The 7,642-nt window shown below is 39.4% G+C and overlaps 1 long non-coding RNA gene across 1 annotated transcript in view; it reads right to left on the bottom strand.

Annotated features, from left to right (window-relative positions):
- The window catches only part of LOC137993266 (uncharacterized), an 8,339-nt gene extending 1,711 nt beyond the window's left edge, over positions 1-6,628 (bottom strand). Inside the window, exon 1 of the long non-coding RNA XR_011121842.1 lies at positions 6,497-6,628. This is a non-coding gene — a long non-coding RNA (uncharacterized lncRNA). The remainder of the gene's footprint in view (positions 1-6,496) is intronic.
- Between the last annotated feature and the right edge of the window lie 1,014 nt (positions 6,629-7,642).

A 7,642-nucleotide genomic window follows, 5' to 3' on the forward strand; every position in this document is an offset into this window, starting at 1 on the left:
CGAACGAGTGAGATTAACGATCCTTCACAACGAGTGAGTAATATAAATCGTACAAACGAGCCAATCATGAAGTAATTTGTTTATTATATAAGCACAGAGATCATAAAGTTAAGGGCCCACTGACGTATTTTTTGGGCTGCGTTGCTAAGGATGTAATGGTTAAGTAATTTGAGAGAATTTGGCATTATTTTGGTCAGTTTCCAACATGTGTAAGCCAATGACCCCAAATATGACGTCATCATACCACACCCATGGTCACGTGACCAATAAAAGAAAACTCTAAATTTGTCTCCGTGCTACGCAATTTGGGTATTTAATCGATGGTTTGATAATTTGTATTCGTTTTTGCATCCAGCCAAGCATGGTTTTCTTTTTATTTTTAAAAATGTTCTTTTTAAAGAGCTGAGGAAGAATCTTGCCGGTTTCGACCGTCCAAAAGTGTGCAAGAAGAAGATCCTTTGCTTGTACAGTCCATGCAGGCCTAAAAGTACACAGTCCAAAGACAAGTGGGCTGTTGAGGTTTTCAAAACTTGGCAAGCAGCACGCGAGCAAAAATTCTGTTTACTTGACCCGGGAAGCGTGTTTAAAGATTATGATCTTCACCGTGTGCAAAGTCTCGAAGAAAAGTTGGAGGACCTGGATGTACAGTTTCTGAAACTTTAGAAATTGTAAACAGTGCGCACGGAATGTTTAATTCAGGAACGTTTTTGAATTGCACTGTAACCGTAAATGTAAACAGCAAACAGTAGAAGTAATAAGATCATGACTAAAACACCACACGAGTACATACGGGTAACATACGAGTAACATACGGAACATACGGATACATACGAATACATACGACTGACATACGACTGACATACGACTGACATACGAGTAACATACGGATACATACGACCAACATACGGATACATACGAATACATACGAGTAATACGAATGTTTTTCTCATAAAGGAAGCTCTAATTATAAGCCTTGCAATCATTTTTCACGTCAGCAAACACGTACCCGGCTCAGTTTGAGGAAGGGGGGGTGGACCCTCCAAGGAGGGTCACAATTTAGTCACAGTAAAATAAATTCACATGGAGTGCAAAACCCTTAAGGCGGCGAAAGACGAGATACAAAAACCCTCAACTGGTGGCGCAACATTGTTTCGTTGCAAGTTCTTGTCGATGTTTCGCGTTTTTCACTTTGCGTGATCAACTTGACCCGCAAGAAAAACATTTGTTGCGGGTTGAAGAAATGCAGGGCGCTGAGTGGTTGATTTGCTAGTACAAGAGCACATTTGTTGCGCGACAAGTTGTGAGCTTGATGAAAAACGAGCAACAAAGCCAAAATTTGTTTCTCAGAGTAGATCTGCGCTCTACTTTTCGCAATAACTTTCTTCAACCCGCAACAAATGTTTTTGCTGCGCGACAAGTTGATCATGCAAGGTGAAAAACGGGAGAAATCGACCCAAACTTGCAACGAAATAATGATGCGCGCCAAGTTTAGGGTTTTTGTATCTCGTATTTCGCCGCCTTTAGCTTGCGCAACAAGATGACGGTATATTTTGGATGTTGCTCTCGTAGATGATTATGACTGTCAGGCCAGTTTACATTTAAGACACGTAAGGAAGTCAGAGCAGGTCTGTCATAATCATTACCCCATTTAAGCTTTCTGGCTTGATTTTGCACTGATTTTTTGCACTGATTTATCATAGGCAACTTAAGCTGAAATAGTGAAATCAAGATGGCGAATCTGATGACGTCACACGACATAAGCGACATCCAAAATACATTGTCATCTTGTAGCGCAAGCTAAGGGTTTTGCACTCCATGTGAATTTATTTTACTGTGACTAAATTTAACGAAAGCCTTGGGGGGTTGATCAACATCCCCTCCCTCCCCCCTCAAACTGAGCCGGGTACGTGTTTGCTGACGTGAAAAATGCCTGCAAGGCCTATAATTAGAGCTTCCTTTATGAGAAAAACATTCGTATTACTCGTATGTATTCGTATGTATCCGTATGTTAGTCGTATGTATCCGTATGTTACTCGTATGTTACTCGTATGTTACTCGTATGTTAGTCGTATGGTAGTCGTATGTATTCGTATGTATCCGTATGTTCCGTATGTTACTCGTATGTTACTCGTATGTTACCCGTATGTACTCGTGTGGTGTTTTAGTCATGATCGAAGTAATAAAGCTTGGTTTAAGTTGTGTATTGCTTTTTCTAACTGATTTCCAAACACGCTGTTCTTTACCGCGGTATCAAGGTGCATCCATGTAACCTAAATGCGGGCATGCAATTGGTTTATCACTTGATGAATTATTAATCAGTTTGAGAAGTAATATATCAAACACGAGAAGGAGGGTTTCATCGGATATCCAAACACCGAGAAGCGAGTTGAAAAACGAGGCCGAAGGCCGAGTTTTTTAACCGATTTTGAGGTGGTTGGATATCTGATGAAACACTCTTTAGAGTGTTTGATATTGCTTTTCAAAGGAATCAGTATTTTAAGAGATATTTGGGATCAAAGTTGGCGAAATTTTACGCTAATTAAGACCACATATCCAAACTTCCTTCACGGTAGTGATTTCTTTTGTTTTTGGCTTATGAATTATTAATGAGTTTGAGAATTCATGATTGTAAATTGTACAGAAGATTGCAAGACTGGATCATTTCACCCTTTCGAATATCTCGTAGGGGTGTGTTCGATTGGGAAATCCGGATATAGATCTTAAAATCTGGACCTTCGGATTTCCAATCGAACCCAACATCTAAAAACGGATTTTGGGACGGATTTTGTTAATTGGAATCCTTACCAGACATGGAGTTCCAATTAGTGAATCTGCGACAAAATCTGTTTTCAGATTTTGTGTTCAATTGGAAATCCGAAGATCTAAATCCGGATTTCCAAATGGAACGCATCCTTAAATAGAGGCCATTTTAAAGATACAAAAGAAAAAGAAAGTTAAGGTCCACAGTGCAACTAGGATCAACAATCAGACGTAGTTTGATTCTACTCCGGTTGAAGAAATTTGAATGTACCTTACAATTCAAATAAAAGACCCAACAGGGTGTGATCAAGGTGATCAAGGTTATCGCAAGAGTCCTTTTGTTCCTATCTATAACTGGCTAACAAAGAAAAGGGTATGGAAATTAATAGCAATTACCGGTAGCTTCCTTTTCTTTCAATAAGATGCAAATAGGTGTCATTCAGAGATGGATGTGCCAAGCTTTCAAACAACAGAAGCCGCAGAAGAGGCAGAAGCATTGACTTATCTCTGACCAGAGTTAACTCTGGTCTAACCATGCACAAGCTAACACAGCAAGATTTATGATAGTAAATATCGACGAAATACCGGGAATTATCTTGATCTTAAAACTTGATATCTTCTTCGTGCAAAATTTAAGATGCTATTTTTAATTGCACATGTGAGGAGGTGATGTAAGGCCTGATCGATTTTGCATAAGCACAGATTTATCAGCCATTAGTATAATTACATAGGTGATTATTGAATATTCTCTGCACTGAGTGGTTGCACTTGGTTGCACTTGAGGTTTAAAGAAAGTGGATCATTTAAAATAATCATCAATCTAATTATACTAAAATAACATCGTTGAATAAATATAGATTAAGGCTTCATGGTTGGTGAGTGCGTACGATTTTTATTCACGAGTTGTGAAGGATTGCGTAAACGAATGAGTGAGCGAAGCGAACGAGCGAGTTTAATGATCCTTCACAACGAGTGAGTAATAGAAATCGTACAAACGAGCCAATCATGAAGTAGTTTGTTTATTATATAAGTACAGAGATCATAAAGTTAATCGAGAGGCTATGAAACAGGACCTCAACAATCGATGAAATCGGTAATCGATGACAATTGATATCAATTAATCGATTGATATTGATAATCGATGAACAATCGATCACGAATTTTTTTGTGATCGATTGTCATCGATTATCGATATTAATCGATAATCGATGGGAATCGATCAATTAAGTACATCGATTATCAATATCAATCGAGATATGTTACTTGTTACTGGGTTGCCTTATAAGGCAAACCCAGTCGAGGTCTACGTTTAGTTTGTTTGTTTTCTTTTTTTTTTTTTTTTCCGTGTCGGTAAAAGTCTTGCCTGTCACTCCCCTGGTAAGTAGTGTCTATGTGTATAGAGCCTTCTGCGCGTATTTTCTTAGGATCGAGAGGGTAGTGGAACTGCGTAGATTTCTCTTGTGGACACAGTAGAATCATTAACTTAGCCTGCAATGGCGTCGAAAGTCATGCAACGCGAATGGCGTTTTAGTGGATCCTTAAACAAAATATACCCTTATGGAGCTCAATAATGGAAAGTCAGTTGGATAAACTAGGCATGAATCTCAAAAGCGACGAGTACTGGACTTCGACAACAATCTATCGCCCGTCGAGACGAAATCAAAGTGAGCAGTATTTACCTGAAATAGTAATAATTTGACAAAATTGAGTTTCTTGTCTTCACGCACGCAATCAAATAGGAAGAGGTTTTCGCCTCTAAGAGCAAATATGTTGTTTGTTTCAATAAAATTTTCGCTGGAAAAGGATTCTGTGGTATTTTCTGCCTTTGTGAATTATAATATCATGTTGTGTATTGAATTTTCGAGCTTAAGGTTCAAATGTGATATGGGAGAAGTTTTTTAGTATTGCTCTGTAAGCAGGAAGGGTTCACAGGCCTGTTGGAAGCGTGCTTGAGTTTCAACAAAATGAGCCCCAAAATCAGTGAAAACTTGTGACGCAGATGAATAATAAAGTAGCTGCTATTTCCAAAATGATGGAATTACCTGGTGATAAATCACGTCGTACACGTCTTGGAGAGTAAATTTTGACTTTGCATAAACAAGAGTTGGGCGATTGTGATCTTTGTTTTGACTTCGCTCATTTCATTGTCAAACTTTATCACACTTGACAGAAAAAGAAACTTACAAAAACCCGGTATCTTGGGCATATGAATTACGGGGTGGTGACTTCTTTGCCTAAAAGCAACTCACTTAACGAAACTGTCCTTTTTCAAACAACAACAAGGATTCAAACAGCTTCAATTCTTACAGAGTTCGATAAAACATGCGGTGGGGCAACCAAAGCGATGGGAGCTGTGTTGGGGTTTCAGTGTGAAAGTACAAACGGCTACTAACACTCTTATAACTCTTTTTTCATTATTATTTTACTAACCCACAGTCTGCAGTCTGCATTTTACCCTCAGTCTGCATTTTATCCCTGGTCTGCAGTCTGCAGTCTGCGTTTTACACTGACCGGTTATTTGAGTGGTTTTTGGCAACAGAGGTTAATTATTCGTAATGCGATCGCTTCCGTTGCCGTTAGCAATGGGTCGCAAATTTGACACTTTTATCGCATTATCACATTACGCATTGAACCACGTTATCTATTATTCCTAAAAATCTAAAAATATTCGTGCCTTATCAGTTTTCGGTCGAATTTATGTCCAAGAAGGCAGATAAATTGCAGAAAATATTAGTTTTGCATCCAAAAATTCGTAATCAACGCTAAAATGACCAAATTTTGCCTAGAAAACATATTTTACTGTTATTTTTCTTAAATTTTTTCGTTCAACTTTCGCTTTTATAAAATGTTTCAGTTTTCTGTAAATAAGTTATATGCTGTTGGAAAGCTTATTTTCTTAGCTTTAAAATGATGTATTTTTTCCCCCTAACTTAAATATTTTTTGAGAAAAAAAAAACATTTTTTGGCGATGGCTGATTTACCGCGGTTTTCTCGCGGTTGGGAAAGTAGGAAGAAGAGTTAGGCCAGTAGCCAGGTTTTTAACCTCAGAAAAGGATCTGTTTCGTCGTACGAACGTGTGAGGACCTGTTAATTACCTTTTGGTTAGTTTTTGCAAGCCCGGGGGGGGGGGGGGGGGGTACTCCCATATGAAACAGACGGGGATGCTCGTCGTCTCGCTTAGGGGTGTAAATTTTGGATTTTGGTCTCGCTTAGGGTGTTTCGGGCAAAGCGCCAATATTTTAAGCCGCCAAGGTCAAAATTTGCTTAAGTCACGCCCAGATTGGTCTCCTTTAGGAGTCACAAAAAGCTTGAGCCACGCCCAGATGGTCTCCTTCAGGGGTTAAATTTAAAATTTCCGACTAGCATCCCCGTGTGTTCCATATGGGAGTCCCCCCCCCCCACCTCCGGGGCTGCACGTACCACAGGCAACCCAGTGTACCCTCACGGAGGGTCTAGTCTTAATTAATATTTGTGCTGTTTTTCGCGGAGCCACATCGATGAACAATTCTCAAACTTTGCTACTGAGACCACTTAAATGTGATTATCGATTGATCATCGATTGGCCGATGCCAATCGATGCTAATTAACAATAATTAATCGATTGTCATCGATTGATTTTCCGATCATCGATTTTCATCGATTGTTGAGGTCCTGTATGAAACCACCAATCGTGAACACAAGTCCTAAACAAATAACAAAATATTTTTGAAATAAAAGAAGTCTTTACTTTCCATACCTCGCTTGAGCACTTTTGAAACTTTTTGAGATCTTCTGAAGTATTTTTGAGGAGAGAACTAAGCAATAAAAGATCAAAAACTTTGAAAACCATACACCAGTCGTCCGCCATGTTCACAAATTTTACTGCCGCTGTCGGTGCACAGGCCACCAGCGCCAAAGTTCAACATCATATTAGCCACCAGGCCCCAGTTGTTCAAACGATGGATAGCGCTATGCACCGGATAAATCACTAATAGCGAAACCAATTGCGCTATCCAACGGATAGTGATTTATCCGGGGGATAGCGCTAACCACCTTTTGAACAACTGAGGCCAGGAGACGTTCGATCAAGTCCACGGGCAAGAATTGGTACCATCTACAGGCTACGAAGAGAGACTGTTGATGGCCTATGCTCCTGAGAGGGGGTGAAGGGCAAACTACGATCACTTAACCAACGATTAGCGCTGATCGGACTTCGAGCAACCGGCCCCGGCTTTCTTTGGCTCTGCTGTTTATTTGCGGACACCTAAGATTTTCCATAAAATCAGACCAATTATTCGCTGTAAAAAAGGCAAGGCACACTCCAGTCATTTCTGTGTTGGAAACTAGGGAGGAGCATAACAGGGTTGGCGCCAGTGTGAACCTGTTAAGATGCCCGGATGATCTGGGTTTATTTGTTCTCCACTCTGTTCTGGTTTAGTTTTCTCATCATGCAAAAGCTAAAATTACATTAATCTGGACTGATTTTAGGTCCGACCGATAAGGGAAAGCTTCATTGTCCTCGGGTGTAAGCTTAAGAAAGCTATTGTTGTTAAAGGGGCTATGTAACGTTATTTTAGGGTGTTTCGGGAAAAAAGTTAATAGCTAAGGAGGAGTTTAAAACTCGAAAATTGTAATAAAGAATTCCTTTATTGATATAATTATCGTTAAATCACAACATGATGATTCTAAGAAAACACGATCTTTATCCAGGCGATTTGCCACAAACGTCGGGCCGACTTTTTCCAAGATTATCCAAACGCGATCCGTTTCAATCTTGTCTATTTGTGTCCATATATGCTTCTCTTTTCTTTACTGTATTTCTGTTATGTTGTTTAACAGTTTTATGTGGTCATTGCAATGTTTCACTCCACTTTTTAGGCATTTGTTAGGTGTCATGAAATTA

The sequence above is a fragment of the Montipora foliosa genome, chromosome 2 (genome assembly GCF_036669935.1).
Source record: "Montipora foliosa isolate CH-2021 chromosome 2, ASM3666993v2, whole genome shotgun sequence".
In the NCBI taxonomy this organism is placed as follows: domain Eukaryota; kingdom Metazoa; phylum Cnidaria; class Anthozoa; order Scleractinia; family Acroporidae; genus Montipora; species Montipora foliosa.